The sequence below is a fragment of the Aythya marila genome, assembly GCF_965140915.1.
Source record: "Aythya marila genome assembly, chromosome: 1".
NCBI classification, from domain to species: Eukaryota; Metazoa; Chordata; class Aves; order Anseriformes; family Anatidae; genus Aythya; species Aythya marila.
The window spans coordinates 96,004,863-96,022,652 of NC_139042.1; the positions used below are offsets into that span (position 1 = coordinate 96,004,863).

A 17,790-nucleotide genomic window follows, 5' to 3' on the forward strand; every position below is an offset into this window, starting at 1 on the left:
AGCCTGAGGCACTCATCTGCTTTCAATTTATGTTTCTCCCCTCAGCAGTAGCAGCACACACTTAATCAGTGAGGTCTAATCCTGTTGCCATGGGAGCCATCATTTAGAGCCTCCTTTCCTCCCATGGAGGCTCTCCAGTAACTTTTCTACAGCAGCACACTCAGCATGGGCCTAGCAGCTCCTCTGGTTGGATGTATTTCTGTGGCTGCCTGGTGCAAGGATGCCCCAAGCACCTGTAGCCATACAAACACCAGCAGCCACACCTGGGTGGGGAGCCTGGTTTCCAGACAACACTTTTGAGAAGCCATGCAAGTGTGGTTTCTGACATACCATGTACTGCATAGCTCTATGAACACTCATTGGATGAAGGAGCTATGCAGCAGCTACAGAAATGGCAGCAGCATCGTTCCAGCTTTCTGAAATCAGCTGGAGCCTTTCCCTTGCCATTAATCTCAATTTAGGGAGGCAGGTAGGTTGCAGTTAAGTGCAGCCTTCCTGGAAGTGGCTCTTACATACATGTCTAATGTTAAGCCCATTCCACTGCTCTGGATAAAGAAAATTTCCTGAAGCTGAGCCTCCGCCAGAAGCTGGAGTGGGTCCAAAGAAGGTTATTCTGGGTGAGCTGCCTGAGGGATTTCAGCAGATAATTTTGTGCGTCCCTGTAGCACCCTATCCTGGAGATCAGGAAAGTAATCTTTTGATTGGATTCCACCTGATTAATTGCCTTCTTGGATTTGCTAATGTCCAGTGCTTTAGAAATCGTATTCTGGCATCTCCATCAAAGCCTATGGTAAAAGCTTCAATAGAGAGCCATGAAATGTTGCTTCATTTTAGATTTCAAAAATACTGTGACTATGGTGTCAAGGAAAATATGCTGAAATCATTGTGGCGTGGCATATGCATTTATCCCATCAAAATAATGGAAATGCTTTTTTGTCCTGCTTTCTCTCTCTTTTTTTTTTTTTTTTTTGGACCTATATAGCATGCATTTCCTCAAAATGCTTTCTTCAAGAAGGCTGAGTTTAGCATTTCCACTGCTGGGTTTCACTCACCCTTTCTGAGATGGGAGAAAGAAGAAATAACAATTTTCATAAAAACTCCATCACTTTTGAAATAAATTAGATTTTTCACAGTTCCCAAGAACATCTGCAGACCTGCATTACCAAAGTATGCGTACCTTGTTCTGCATGTAAGTGTGTGATTGTTACGTTTAATTTAAGAATGTGTTCACAAAATTTCCATCATATGTTGATACCATACCTTGGTTTTACCTTTACCCAGATCATTCAGAGGTCTCATCTTCTCATTGGGATGACCACAGGCTTCATGCTGTTATCTTCTGGATGGGGATGAACCTGCCTACAGCAGCCTGGAAAGCACCAGGGCACAGGAGGCAGTATGCAGACTGCCAAGGGCAGGCTTGGGTCTCAATCCCATGAGATCTCAAGGATAAGGAATAGCTCCACAGTCCAGGGCAAACTGTTGAATCAAATTCCTGATTTATGCTATTCTGCAGGGAGGGCCATACCTCAGGCACCTACAGTACATGCAGAGATTTACCTTTACCATTACCCCTCCTCCACCACCAGAGCTATCTATGAGCTCAGTGTTAACTGCAACCCTTCAGCCCCAAAGCAGCACCATACTGGCTTAACTTGAGTTTATACCCTGACATGTGCAACAATTCACTAAGCACACACAGTGGCATGTGAACTATGGGACTAAATGTATCAGCCACCGAGGTATCTATACGCTGGAGGAGAGGAGTCTTAAGATGACAATGTATTGTCTAAGTGGCGTCCTAGATCTTCATTTTAAAGTGCTTAGTGCTATTGCAATAGCAGGAAAATGTTTCTAATGCAAATTTCAGATAAAAGTCGGTAGTTTCTTCCCACAAACACTACAGTGAATAGTCTGGAGTCAAGTGGGTGTTTATTTGTCTGCTAGCCACCTCCTCATCTGCTCCAGATTCTTTCAGAGCTGACAATCTTCAGTTTATTGTCGTGGAGAGCTGGGAATCAGTAGGGTGCAAGGGACAGACTGCCTGCCTGGTTTTGAGCATATGTATTTCCACTCAAATTAGCATGAAGGGCATCCCAGGTTAAAAACAATAAATAAATAAAAATGACCCATCTCTGTCTTTCCTACCACTGACGTTCTGCAGCCTGGTGTTACAGCTGCTAAACAAGGAGCTTTTATGGGATAATTTTAAAAGTTGTTACTGGCTGATAATCAAAGGCCCTTAAAAGAAAAGCAGCACTGGAGGTAAGGAAGGAGCAGATGGAAAAGCATACACAGGAACTACCGCAAATACAGAATCCATATGATACAATAGCAAATGTTTTGCCATGTAATGCCTCATTCACAATAATGATGTGAGGTAAACTGTCTTTCAATGGTCATGAAGGAAAACAATTCTCAGGCAGAAGCACCATCTGCTGGTGGACACCAGTTTTATTACTTCACTTGGGAAGTTTACAGTAAAACCATTCTAAGCAACTACCTAAGAGATTGTTAGAGGTGCCTAGGAGCTGTCTTTGAGACCTTAATCCAAGTCTTAAATGTGATATTTACTCACTTTTCACGTCAAATCCCTCATGGCGCTGTGTTACTCCAGTCCCTAGCTGAGAAGCTCCACAAGCAGGTCTTTGCTTTGACAGAAGCAAAAGGTTTCTTACATTTGGAAAAGGATCAGGCTTTCAGTCTCTTCTCACTTAAGTCAATACAACAACTTTCACTGCCTCCCAAGCACCATAAGTGTTTCTTCAGTGACAGCAGGGGATACTTCCTAGCCTTGGGCTACAAAGGCTGTATGTCTCCCCATTTGTCCATAGAGGTTTTTTCTATAAATGGAAATTGCTTTCTGCCCAGAAACATGGAGTAAGGGCAAATACCTTACAAGCTTTCAAGAAAAGGTTAAGACACTGGGCTATGTTTTGCCCAGTGGATATACTGAATGATTAAAAATTTCCTTACATTTCAGTCCAAAGGAAATGTAAAAAACACTGTGCTGTATGTTATACAGGAAATGGTTAGTGTGCTTACAGAGGCTCTATTTTGAGTTAATTTCATATGTTCCTTCATTAAAAATTTACTCCAGTGGGTAAACTGAAACCTGAGATCTCAATGCAGCATCATGAAGTCACCCCTGCTCCTGGCCTTCAATGAAAAATCAAAGGGTTCCTTACAGCAAAATGCTTCTTCTCCAGAAGGACCCCAAACATTCCAGATCCAAATGTAATAATGTACAGGGACTGGCTGAAGAAAGTCTTGAATCATCTCTGTGATTTTTGATTTTGCCAACCCACACTCACAATTAAAGTAAAAACACAGTTTCTGTAGCTTGAGGCTCATCTAGATTAATTTCATCTACTTGGAGGGGAAGTCTCCAAAATTTCAGCAAGGAGACTCTTTCTTAAAACCGATCTGCAAAACTTTTTTTTTTTTTTATGTTTTTGTTTTTTTGTGTGTGTTTTTTTTTTTGTTTTGTTTGTCTGTTTTCCTGCTTTCTCTGGTCAGATTTTAGTTTTGATATGTAAACCTTTGAATTACAGCTAAGAACTACCCTAAAGCTAACACACCAGATAAGTGCTCTGTAATGGGTTGAAGAGAGTGGTGTGTCATCTGTATTCCCATTTATCAGGAGGACCAAACCCATAGGGAGATCGCTCACATTTCTTACTTCAAAGGCTCCATATCAGACCATATTTGGCACACATCTCAAAGCCCTGTGCCTAACCTGGATCTCTGGCTAAATGTCATCATAGAAGACAAGGAAGCTGATTAGATATAAAAATATCTGTGTCTTTGGAATGCCTGCCAGTGAAGCAAAAGTGGATTTAATCTCTTCCAGAGACATGTTTTTCCACAGAGCAGAACAATGAGATGTCCCTTGCTTTTTCTCTCAGAGAACACGGAATACCAGAGATGATGCAGATCCCTTCAACCACAGCTGGCATTGTTGCTCTAAATACCATTTCCTATTTGAAGGGCCAACTGCAGTCTTATTAAGGTAGCAAACACTTTATCTTTCCCTTCAGATATCAGGCCAGTAGCAAAAGCACTCTAAGGTGACCCAAAATGGGTTCCTCCTATTTCTTTCTGTCTGCAGCTGAGGACTATGAGACAAAGAAGCAGACCATGAAGAAATGGCCGTGAAGAAATGGCCACAGAAGAAAAAGCGATGCTCTACCAGTATTAGGCTACAGGCATTTTGTTTAATATCCTTGCACTGATAGGTACACTTCTGTCTGGAAGTCTCAAAGTTGCTTTAAGCACAAGACCGGCTCAGTCTTAGAGCGAAAGCTCTTTTCACTGGAATCTTTTGACAAACTCAATGTATTTTTAAGCTCTATCTTTTTAGAAGATATTTGCTGAAAATACAGATACAGTTTTGCTCATGTAACACTAAACAATCTGGAAGCTTCCAGACGCACTGCATGTGGTGTGAGATTTTCTTTAACAAGTTGGAACTTTGAAGGGAGCTTTATCTCACCAGGCAGGAACAGCATGAGCTGTACCCTGCAGCATCTCACAGCTGATACGAGTCTGAGGAAGGGTGAGAACATTACTTCTGAAGGACACAGACACATACCACCCAGAGACAGAGCCTGGCTACCCACACAGAGCAGCCTCAAGGTATGCCATCCCAGGAGGTCCACATCTGCAGGACTGCACTCTGTGCTCTCTTGCTGTCTGTGGGACTTTTTTGGGTAATAGGACCACCATGTACCTGAGCAGCTCAAATGAAAACATTAATTTGCAGACTGCATTTCAGGAAAGGAACGGAAAACATAGACTTTCAAGGAAAATGAGGTGTGTAATACAATTAAAATTAATGGGAGCTAGGAAATGCAATTGCTTTGAGAAACAGAGTGAGTGTTTTTTATGGTCACTGAGTGACTCTGATGGGACAGAAGGCTGAGCCTAGGTCTTCTCAGCTGTGGCTGTCTCTGCTCACCCACTGACCCCTGATAACTTTGCCGTAGAGAGATTTATGAACCCTGTCCTCCACATGATCTGCATCAGAGTTCTCATTCCTACATAATGCCCTACCTTACACCTAACATCCATGCTACCTGGATGATGAAAATCTGTCTGAAAGTCCCCAGAAATCTGGCAGTGTCCTAGAATTGCCCTTGCTCTTTTAAACAACAGTCCCTATATTCACAGGTAAGCAGTATTTTTAATTGATCATTAATGACACATCACAGGTAGCTGAAGTTCATGAGATGAGTGATGACCAAAGGCTCATCTGAACCATCCTGAACTTTGCGGAACTGGAGATCAGATACTGTGTCAGGAATCATTAATAATGGATTGAAACCAACTCTCCCATTTAACAGGAGGAATTCAGGAGCTTAGAGCCATCTTTGTGATAGAATCTGATCCTAATTCATATCACTGTGTACCTGAGCTCTTCCTAGGTTAGCCATAATCCCAGAACAATGTCCCTGGTAATTTTTATGGTATCATCAACTGTAATCAAGGAAATGATCTCAAATGCATATGCAAAATAGGGTCTAGAATCACAGCCTGTACAGCATCAAAATGGCAAGTAGGCAGAACACAGAAATCCCCTTTTACAGAGTATTATTATTATTATTGAATACAGTTGCCTTCCACCTCAGACAGAACTCTAACAGTTCATCTTCCTCTCGGAAAGGGGATGGAGTCTCAGGTTGGTGTGTGGGAAGGGGGAGGAGGAAGCACAGGTGCAGTCTGCATGATGCCTGGGCCACTGAGGAGCTGTGAGATGGGTCTGTCAAAATCTCATCCAAACCTAAAGCCATTAAGTTTCAACAAGTTGGTGATTTCCTTGTTTTGTTGCTGTTTCTTCAGCCAGCTGCCATGGTGATGGATCCAGTCCAGAGGGGGTACTAACACAATACTGCTGCTGTATTCTGGAGAGCACTGCATGCTCCAGCGTGGCAGTCTCCCTCTGCTGCTACTGTCAGCTGCTGCAAGGGTTTGACAGGAGCTCCTGGATGCACATATGAACAAGTTAAAAGAGAGGTTAGCCCATGGTCATCAAAACCAAGTGCCTCCTCAGGACTTGCTCTGATTCAGAAACCCAGACAGTGGCACCCACAGTAGATAAGGATAGGTCTGGGCTTGGCCCACTGGAGCTGATGAAGAATTATTTGCTGACACAGTAACCATGTGAGCATCCTTCTGACTAGATGATAAACCACAGGGAGTGAGGAATCAGTTGCCCAGCTTCAGGTTTGAGGTATGTAGTGTGAATTATGATCTACTGAAGATGGGGCCTGAATCTTGGAGAGGCTGCAGAAGTTCCCATGGAAGGGTTGCTGAAGCTGTAAGCACACTGAGGACACTGAAGTGTATGGAGGAGGCCAACTTTTATGGGAATAACTCTGCCAGTTAGGTTAGCACTCACAGAGAGATACTTGCACACGTGTGGTTACTGTGCAGGCAAACCCCGAGATGAATCTGGTACCATTTACCAATGGAGCCAGGAAGAAGAAGGCATGCCTTATGCTGGCTGAAATGCACTTAGCCTTTCTTCTCAGTCTGGCTGAGAAGACCGAGGGCAAAGTTATCAAGAATCAAAGTGCAGAAAACTGCATCGATATTCTTCATGTTTACAACCTAGTCAGCGTCAAAGTATGGCCGCCCAAAAGGCTGGAGCCGACGGCTGGGTAACCCTACGAGCTGGCACTTCTATTTACTCGCCTTTGCTAAGCCACAGATTCACCTTCACTCTTGCACTCTGACTATATCCAGACAGCAAAGGAGAAAGCCAGAGGCTGAGCTCGTGCACGTCAGGTGCCGTTTTCGGGAGTGACCACACCGTGTCCCCACAGAGCTGCACTTCCATCCCTCCATCCACCCGCAGAAAGGCTTCCAAGTGGTAGCTCATCTGCATGCCCATAAATACACCCCCCTCCAGCGCTGCTGTAACCCCTACTTATATGGTTAGAGCTGGCAGGAAAATAGTCCTGACCTTCAATTGCTACCAGTCCACTCAGTCCAGGCCCGGTGAGGCGAGTACATAAAAAAAAAAAAAAAAAAAAAAAAAACCACAACATGTAAAGGTCAAAATTCAAGGTCTGCTGCTCGTTACTAAAAAATAGCATCAGAAACCCTCCTCATTTGCATAAAACATTTCGTACTGAGATCTGAAACGTCCTGAAAACAAAGGTAAGCACCACTAGCCCCATTTCACAGATGGAAAAGTGACCCGATTGCCAAGACCACACAGCAGGCACGCAGCAGACCTGAACCAGATTAGGCTTGTGGCTGTCTCTTATTGCCGTGCTGGACCACACTCCCAAGCCTGTGCGATAAGGAGACAATGTGGGGTTTTGTTTTCCCAAATTCTGGAACGCCAGAGGTTACTATCGTGTATCTGAAAGGGCAGAGCAATGTGGGCCGTGACACCTTACCTCCTTCCCTTGCCCTTTCAAACACAGCACGTCTCTTCAAAAGTTGGGCAATTCAAGGCGGACATGGGATCCTCTCATCTGCAGCCAGGCCTGCCACCCACCTGGTTGGTATTCAAGGGTGGGAGCACTAGGGTCAGATGAGGCCCATATCATCTTGCTAAAATGGGGAAAGGGGTGGGCAGAAAAGGGAGAAGAAGTACATGTAGGACCATGGTTTCACAGTGAAGACCATCAACAGCCACCAGGCACACAGAGATCCCTGGCCAGACTGTTCACTGGGATAAAGGCAAATTTGAGAGCAGTGAGAGGCAAAAGAGAAAAAGTTTGAAGGACACCTTCAAACCAAGAGCAAGAGCAACAGCTTTCCATAGGGCAAGATACTTCTTCCTTGATTATAAAGACTTTCAGGAAGCCCACAGACAGGAAAGCCCTTAGATGAAAGAAAGATGACTGTTCATCCACCAGCAGATTGCAGCAGATTTGAAGGAAAGCTCACAGCTCTCAGAGTGGCATGTCAGCACATCACTGTGACAGTAGGCCTCATCTCACTACAGATACACCACCAGTCAGCAATAGTTACTCTGTGGCTCAGATCATCATTTCTGGGCAGAAAGATCTAGGGCCAGACCACCAGCCCCATCTCAGCAAGGCGCTCGTGCCATGCCTCCACCTACTGAGGTCACATTACTAGCTCTTCCATCAGTCCATTTCGCATCAAAGATTCTTTGGCTAGTCAGTCATCTGATGATTAGCCATCTTTGTTGCTCCAGAAAAAGAAGGGAACCAGTGAGTCTGGTTTTCAGCAGTGTAATTGTATGTTGATGGCTCACGGTGGAGGAGCCCGATGGAAAGCCATGGGACACAGCCCCACATCTACAAAAGTGGAAAGCCAGAGGATAAGCTCCTAGGATCAGATCCAAACACTAAGGTTCACTCTCTCCATTGCCACATAGGCCTTCAGCTTAGAGGCACAGCAAAATACAGACTCCTTCCCTGCACACGCCATCCTAATGGAAAAGACTGTCTTACTTGGGAAAATTGCAGTTGCCCTACCTACCTCATCTCATGTGAGCAAGTTGCTTCAGTTTTACCCCTAGTGGCATAACCTGTTCACTGTCCATCCAGGCCTGAATTGCAGAGAAACCCTGCATCCTGCCTTCCCCAGCTGATCACAAGGCAAAACCTTGGCCACGGGAAGCTTCACACAGGCTATGGAGTGCATGAGGGAGAGCAAGTGGCTCTGAAGTGAAGTGGCATAGAGCAGCAGAGTCTACACAGTGACTACACAGGGCTGGAGGACTGATACCACAGGAAACGTCTGCATTGCTGTTCAACAGCACACTGAAAGTCCTTCCTGGAAGACAGCAAAGAGTGGACCATAGCTACCATGTCCAGTGGGATTTCTTCTTTCAGGCCATCTCGCTCCTGGATGGATCAGCATATTTCTGTTTTGGTCAGGTTACTCCATCAGCATGCTCCTTGAGGCCCCATGTCTATGGCTTCAGGAACTGAAGCCAGGCAAAGTGGCTAGAGGCTCAACCCTATGTTCTCAATATCAAGGCTGAGCCCTTAAGCCAGAAGTAATCAGGCCATCAGGGTCAGGGAACTCCTTGAAATGGAGACAGAAGGGCTCCATGCTCCGTGAGGGCCCTGGGGCTCTGTTTCAGCTCCATTGTTTTATAACCCTCTCGATTTTTGTAATTTTTAGAGAAGGATGCATCTTGTACTTTCTTTTACAGGTTCTGATACTACTGACTGTTTAACATGTGAAAGGGCAAATAGCTCTTAACCCGGAGTCACTGCCATGAGCAGAGGGTTTCTAGGCTTAACTTTTATTTTGGTTAAGAAAAAAGGCCAGGAGAGCATGTGGCTTGTGATTACACTCAGCCTTTCTGCCAGTATCGTGACCCATCTCTTATGGGTACAATGAAGATGAATGATCTCAGGGATTGCAAATTACCCCAGTGATCACTGAGGAGCTTTTTTTCTCCATTTGGTGCCTAATTTGAGCTGTCTTGATCCCTTCCCTTCTGATTAAGCAAGACATATGTGGTATGAGGGAAGGGGAAAGGAGGGGGGGAAAGAAAGGAAGTGGGGAGATCTCTGTGCCAAGCCTGTCACTGCTATATGTCCTCTCCTTACCTTCTCCCTCCCCATACCAAGGCTGGGTTACAACAGCTGGAGTCGCTCACCGCTCTGAGCTGGTCCCCAGTGTGCAGGGAGGTGCAGTGGGAAGAGGGCTGACCAGCCTTCACATTTCCCCTGGCCATGCGCTGTCTCCACGGAGCCAGCAGTCCCAAGAGCCCTGTATAATGCGAGCTGGCTTTCAGGAATGATGTCTTGCCAGGAGCTTCTCTGTGTGAGGCCAATGCAGTTTGCTGGTCCATGACCACAGGAAAAAGCTTTACACTTGACAACCAGAAAGCATTTTTACAACACACACCCTTCTCTGGACTTGTTGACCTGTAGAAGGGCCTTTACCTCTGTCCCTTGCTGTCTTACCCCATGGGCAATGTGTCCTTGCCATGTCCCATCCCTGCTTCTGGTTGAGCAGGACTGCTGCTCAACCTGGAGCAGGCTGGTGAAGAGGCTTTTACCTCAGGGTGCAAGCTTTCACACATAGGAGAGGGACTTAGGAAGAAGATGAACAAGCAGGCAGAGAGGTGGAGAGCTCTTAGGAATAACACAGCCTGACCAGACCTACAGAAGCTGAGAGCAGCCATCTCTGCCATGTCCTAGCTTGCAGCCACACCAGCAGGCATGGCAGCACCCACTGTCTTGGTGTACAGCTGACCTCCTCTGCAGCTCTCAGGTACCCAAAGACACGTTTGGCAGGAGCTCAGGATGTGACTGAACTCCCCATGGTCATCTGGGTGGAGGCTGTGGAGGATCACACAGCACTGATAAAGATGAAAGCGGAGATAATCACACTGTGGAGACTGATATCTCATGTCAATAGTTGAGAGTCAACATTTGGCACAGGTGGCAGATCAAGGACTTCCCAGAAGCACAGGCACAATGCACACAGCTTGCGCTTCTGACTCGTGTGTGCCAGGGCCACCTGCAGTGACCAGAGGGGCCCTGATAAAACCTTTTGTGGCTGCCCTACACAGGGATGTCACAGGGTAACGCATGCCCTGCCTATGAGCTCAAAAAGGGGAAGATGCTTTCGCATGTCCAGGGCAGCAGGAACAGAATAATAATCCAGCCAGTGTATGGTGCTACTGACCTCCACTCTGACACTGGCCACACTGCAGTGACCTGCTGTGGCACACAAATGTGGCAGCATTGTTCTCCTTACCAAGATCCATGGCAAAAACAGACAGCAGGCCTGCTCTGCAATATGGTCACAGGATCATAGGATAATTCAGTCTGAAAGTGACCTCAGGAGACCAGCTAGTTCTGCCTTGCACTCAAGCATGGCCAGCTCAAAAGTGTGTGCGTCAGGCAGATATGTTGGGACTGAGGATATGTATTAAAGGGGGCTTGCATGAAATGCTATAAGGACTTGTAGGAGAAATGCCATATGCTATGGACTGTGGTACCTGGGGACAGATATGGTGTTCAAGCCCTTCCCTGGAGCCCCTTAAAGAGCAGTGTAGGTCCAGCCAGAGCAAGCTACATTTCTTCATTCACTGCTCCTGCTCTGGAATTACCCTTACTGAAGGTTTCATGGCTTACCCTTACATGGTTTCATGGCTGTAGGACTACCTCTTTCTCTTCCCCACTCTGTTTTCACCAAGCACATGCCTAGTGCAAATCTCCTACCAAAGTTCCCAGCTACAACTCCTTAACACTTCCACTGCCATCAGAAGCTACAAGTTTTCAGCTAATTGGTAATGACTGTTCATTAATGCAGGTGACTTAAAAGGGTCTTCTCAGCAGTAGAAACATGATATTGAATTTTAAAGCTTCCAACACTCTCCATGTATGTCTGCATCCCCAAAACTGTGAAGAAACTTGTACCTTCATCTCACCTAAAACTTGTAAACCGTCTTGGTCCTGAGTAAACTTGTTGTCTTCAGCCACCCATGCAGTATCTGTCAGTGATGTCTCTGTGACCGCAGCCTGCCCTTTCAGCCTTTCAGCAATGATGACGATCTTACTGGCTTTTTTGACTTGTGCGTTGTGTGGATGTAGCTTCTTTACAGCTTGCAGCTCAGGCATTATTTTTAAGAGTTCCCGATAAGTGAACCAACAATTTGCTCTTCTGGAAGTATGGTGTGTCTTGACTATTAAGCTTAGAAAATGTATTCATGCATGTAATCATCAATAACCAGATGTAGTGATACAATAATTATATCTATAGGCAGACTTCATGTAGGATTCACAAGCTATTACAGGCCAGATCCAAGCCCCATCTTAAGGAAATAAATTTAAAAAAAAAGACAGAAGGAAGATACAAAATATTTTAACATTCAGTTCTCATTGTTTAACTAAGCAAACAACTCATTTATGCACAAACTTATATGCATACCAAGAGACTAAGTTAACACAATTAGAAATATAAGTTTAGCATTTCCGGACTCCCAGGGACAGAGCTGTTAATACAACTCCTAATTCTGTGCTTGCATGGGAAAGAAGGGACAAAAATTAGTTGCTAGTAGTTGGGGTGACTGGTCATTTCTGCTCTGATCCCACAGGCTACTGAACAAAAATAGTCCTCTGTAGACACCAGGAGCCATTGAGAAGAGTTCAAAAAGCATGGTCTGTAACATATGACTGGACTCAACTGATTGTGCCTGTCAAATTTCAACCTTCAGCAGATTTACTCTCACCCTTCTTAGAAATGTGGTTAGATATTTTTCTTCCCAAGCTGGAAAAAATGCATTTTTTTTCCACTCTCCCATAATGTAAGTGATTAAAAGTCTTTGCTAAAACTTCCATTGACAAAGGCAAATTTAACCTCCAGGCAAACTTCAAACAGGGAAAACTTAAGCTCCAAAGGTGTTTTGGAAAATTATGAGTGTGAAAAATAGAGGCTATAATGGAAACTATTCCTGCAATAGTAGGCAAATGACTGTATTACCATATTGGATTTCTTCTCCACGTTATTTTGTGTTTCAAGCCAACCCTGAAACGCACAGTGCACCGAAGACAAACAAAGCCAATAATGAACTGACCAAAATTCAATGTTATTCCAAGAAACATAGTTGAGGTGAAGTAAGTTATGTGGAATGGAAGTTGAGGTTAAGTGAACACAAAGACAAAGGAATTTGCGCAGTTTGGGGTATGTGTAGTAAATATCTTTGCCTTTGCATCTGGTACAAATTGGAGATTGCCATGCACAAAGTGCATACCCTGGGCCAAAACAGTGGTTGGTCTTAAAAATATTTCAATTGTCTTCGAAAACTAAATATTGTTTCTCCAGGATTTGTGTTTGTGTAGCTTCAAGATATTCCATAGGGATCTCTGTAGAGTGCCAATGTTAAGATAAAATTACTATCTGAGGCAGAACTGAAAAGTTGAAAAGACTCCTGTACCTCTGAGTCAAGGTCCCTGATGAGATTCATGTAGAAGACTCACCAGAAGAAGGTGTTGATTGAGAAGTGCTCCCCATTCCACCTTTCCAACTAACTCCCTATCTTGTCATCTTTCTGTTGGCTGGGTTTTTGTTTGTTTGCTTTTATTTATTTATTTATTTTTTAAACCACATTCACTGCAATTTGTTTGTTTGCCCTTCACTATACACTCCTTCACTGAGGGGAAAGGAAGGGGGAATGACTGTAAAGATCCATATGCACTGGTCAAAACGTTAATTCAAATCACAAATCCCTTTTAGTTGCACAGCTGGACAGAGAAATTTTGTCTTTCATTGGGCTGAGCACTCCTGATTCTGCTGTTACTTTCCTTTTCCACTTTGCAGTATTTTTTTACTCCACAGCATGAACTGCCCTATGATGAGTAGTCGAAGAGATACTTGGAGCCAGCACTTCAGAGCTCATACATGAGACAGCAACATGGAGAGAGAAATCCCATTAACTTTAGCAAATACAGTACGGACACCTGCATTAAACTACTCACACTAGGCAACAAACAAATGCTTTTAGGGTGTGACTCATCTGGCCTAAAGTAGATGATTGATTTAGGATAAGATGAAATGTGCTCTGCAAGTGCTTATTTGTCTTTATTGACTTTAAAGGGTATGCAGGGTGACCAGTCCTGCTTTAAATGCCTGTATTGTCAATATCAGCACATGATCAGATGGATCCTAGTGCTGCTTTCTGGTGGAAATGGGGACACTGACCACATTTAACAGACAAGGTCCTGATTGTCAGTATTGCCAACCAGCATGTTACTATTTCCAACTTACGCTCCTTGCTTGAATGCTAGAAAAAAAACTCTGAAGCAAAAGAAGGCTGTGTTGGCTAGGGAAAACCTGCAAGCTTTTATATGAAACTATGGGACATTTCAAAATGATTTCTTCAGAAAAACAAGAATCAGTGTAACCTGTTAAAATGACTGCATTCATTGCTGTAGGAACCTGGACTCTTGAACTCTGAGGAGGTAGGAATCTGAGCCCAGGAAGAAAAATGAGAATTTGTACAGAACATAGAAAGACAGAGGGAGAAGAAAAGAAAAAGTTATATGAGAGTAAATAAACACAGGTATAAGACAGAAAACCACAAAGAAACATGAAAGTCTCCAACTAAGCCTTCCCTAGTTTAAGAAATCTCATATCCAGGAGCAGAAATCTCACAATCTCTGTGAGGAAAATGGCAGTGTGCTCCTAGCATGTAGTACTGTCATCAGAGACCAGAGGGTTCCCTATTTGCTACTGGTCTTGAATGTCTTTATCAGCCACATGGGACGTCAATGTTTTTTGAGATCCAGATGATCTTCTTTTCTTCTCACTGTGCCCAGTACAGTTCCCTCTTCCTATTTTATCTGTTTTTGTAATTTTCTTCTGCACTTCGTGGGTCCCAAAATCTATCAGACTTTGAACACAACCCTGCAGTGGATTCCCTTGTCCTACACAATGCTTAAGTCTTCAACCACTTCCTGACAGAAGGAGAATCGACGCTTCTCACCTCAGTAGGTAGCTTCCTTGAATCCTCACAGGTCTGGCCATTGGGCTTACAGGTATGTCCAAAATATTTTTTTCTTCCCTGTTTCCAAGAATTAAGAATCCCCATTATTAAAAAATGGGTCACCTGGGAATTTGTCTTTATAACCACCTGTTTCCACTCCTTCCTTCTTTTGTTCCCTGGGAACATCTTCCCCCAGGCTATTCTCCTTTTCATACGTTTATCCCTTTGCTTCATATCTGCACGTTCTGATGCCTTCTGGCCTAATCATGCTCATGTGCATGTATTGTTCTCAGTTACAGTCTACTATAGAATGGTCATTTCACATCTCTGGTCACTCTCTTCTTTCTGTGTTGCTACTGCTCCCTTCATACAAGGTATCTGCCATTTTAGTGGTGGAAAGTTCTTTTCTCCTTGTTCCTGGAGCACAATGGAGGGGTAATAATGGCTGGAAGTGGCATTTTCCCCTCTAGTCTTCACCTGAGGGTAAGATGCATACCTTTTCCCCTGCAAAGGCCAAGGAGATCTTGCCTCTCAGCTGAGAGAGGCTTTAACAGGTCACTGTCCTGCAGGTCAGTAGACAGATAGGCTGAACAGAAGAGAAACCAGGATCAGACACAGTATTATTCTCTCTCACCTTTTCCCTCTCTTGTGCCCAAGACTCTCTGTGCTGACTAGCTGCCAACTGCAAATTTGTATTCCCTAAGCACCTCAAGGAACTTGGCGCTCTGTTTCCATGAGCGGATAACTACCCAGGACCTCGAGAAAGCTGTGTTGGTTGGACAAGAAGCAGAACAGTGGAAGCCATTCCCATGGACAAACTTGTGAAAGACTGGAAAGAAAAAGGGCTGATTCAGCTTCACAGCTTGTTGGTCAAGGCCAAATTCTGCCTACTCACATCCATGAAAGTTTGTGGGATCTGTGAAATTCGGCACAGTGCTCTGCTTCGGTGAGGCACAGGATATAAATATCTTGGTTTAAGACTGGAAAGACAGACAGACAGATAGAGGGTTTGCACTTAGTTTCGGTGCTGCAACATGAGCTTCCCCAAGGAGCCAGTCTGAACGTAGAAAAGTTGGCCACTGCACTGAAAGATAAAACGGCGGAGAACTTACATGGCTTGTAATGACTTGACTGAAGCCAGATGAGAGTTTAAATGCTATTTTCCTGCAAGCCCATCTGCAAGGGACTGCTGGGATGCAGGACATCAACTTTGGCCCATCAGCACTAAAGTTCTTCTTAAGCTGTCTGGCCCACATTCACTCACTGGTTAGCTCAGCCATTTCTAAGCCCAGGAAAGTGCCAATCCACCTCTGCCTCCAATTCTCAGAAATGTTAGCTAAACAAGACTCAGAGAGCATTAAATTGAGAGCAAAATGAAAACAGAACAGAGCAGGGAAAAAAGCTTGTTGTTGCTAATAGGATACAAGGCAAAGAAAGCTTGATTTTTGTGTGTCTACGTTTATTATAAAAACTGCATGTGAAAATGTACAAGCTTTAAGATTATAATGGTAGGTAAATAAAAATTCTGACACAGTAGCTTAGGCTGCCAATTGCCTGTTACTGAAGTCCAGAGAAATTTTGCACAGGTAATCACTCAGAGGGTGTTAAGGCACTGGAACAGGTTGCCCAGAGAAGCTGTGGGTGCCCCATCCCTGGAAGTGTTCAAAGCCAGACTGGATGGGGCTTTGATCTGGTCTAGTGGAAAGTGTTGGAACCAGAGGGTTTGGAACCAAATGATCTTCAAGGTCCCTTCTAGTTCAAACCATTCTTTGATTCTTTGATAAGGGAAACCAATGAAAATAAGACCATCATAAGAAACCCACCATGCAAGAGTAGCAAGTCCACCAAATTCAAGTTTGTGCTCTTGCAGCCAGATCATCCAATGAAACAGTATGTCCTGGCCAGAGCCTCACCTGAATTGCTCTTTACTGCAACTTTACATTATGAGTACCAGTAATCAACACTGTTCTACCTGCCATATAGTTAAAACTATACTGACACTACACCTACCATGAGTAGGGGTAGATAAAATCATGATCTGAACAATGGCAACCATGAAATGCTAGCACCTTAAGCAGAAATTTTCAATGATATGACTGCCGGGTAAATGTTTAATTCCCTCACATTTTAGTGAAAGCTAGGCAGCAAAACATCTGTTTGTGCCTTTGAGAATCTTCGCTGACACCATTACTATCACAAGAAGAAAAATTAAGGGGACAAAGATGGGTACATATCTTTGCACATGTATCTCCCCCTTCATATATCTACCTTGTGTTGGTGGCCCAGAAGAGTATAGTGAAGATATAAAGGTCTGAGGTACAAAAGGATTGGACTTCATGTTTACCTTCATGAATTCTCTACTGTTCTGAAGACAAAAATCATTCCTTTCCTGCTTTTATTTTTTTTTTCCCCAATACTTTTATTGGAATTACAGTGTCTCTACAGCTGTTGCAATGTAAAATAATACCATTTCCAAAGAATGAGAATGTCTATGCCAGTTCATTGCTGCATTTCTAATCATCTCATTTTGCCCTGCATGTATATGATTTAGAAGTCTTTGTGGTGCTCTATAAATGGGTCTCCATTAAGTAAGCCATAAAAATCTTTTAACCTAAGGTCAATATTTGGCTTACAGTGACTATATTTAAATATGATTAGTGGAACTCTGTATTCTGATTAAGCAATTCCATATAAAGTAAACTCTCTGTAATTTAATATTTTTGAACTGTAGGCAGAGTATGAGATTCACATTTCTTCAGTAAAATTGTGGGGGTGGGAATGTGATTTGATTAGAAGAGTAAATATAAGATCATATGATTGAAAAATTAATAGCTTCCCTGATTCTTATTTAATCTGTTAAAATAACTTTAGAAAAGGCTCAAGGCCTGAAGTATTTGACTGCTATTCAGTAAACCAGCCAAACAGCTCAGTCCCCCATGGAAAATCCTTGATTGACATTCTGCATGATAACTGAATACTTAGGTTTTCATCCAAAACCTTTATGCAGCATTTTCTTACTCATTCTTACACATTTTGAACAGCTGAGAATTTATTGGGCTTTTGCCTGTTGAAAAAATTCTTGTGGATGTTTCAATGGAGTGTTTATTGTTAACTGAGTTCAGGCTCCAGGGACAAGTAATATTTTCTATCCTAGATAAATCGACACTGAAAAATGGACAACGTCACAACTGAGTCCCATCAAATAGATTACAATAGGTCATTCACACTTGGTGTGGCAAAAAATGTCTACAAAAGCCCTGTGGGGAAAAATAAATAAATAAAAATCTATTACACCTTCTGAAAATTATAAAGCAAAATTTCCCTCAAATTAAAAAGTAATATTTGAAAGA

General features: G+C 43.5%; 1 long non-coding RNA gene across 1 annotated transcript in view; it reads right to left on the bottom strand.

Annotated features, from left to right (window-relative positions):
• Window positions 1–942: 942 nt before the first annotated feature.
• Window positions 943–17,790, bottom strand: part of LOC309884278 — a 92,991-nt gene continuing 76,143 nt past the window's right edge. The window contains exon 7 of the long non-coding RNA XR_014318593.1: window positions 943–5,983. This is a non-coding gene — a long non-coding RNA (uncharacterized lncRNA). The remainder of the gene's footprint in view (window positions 5,984–17,790) is intronic.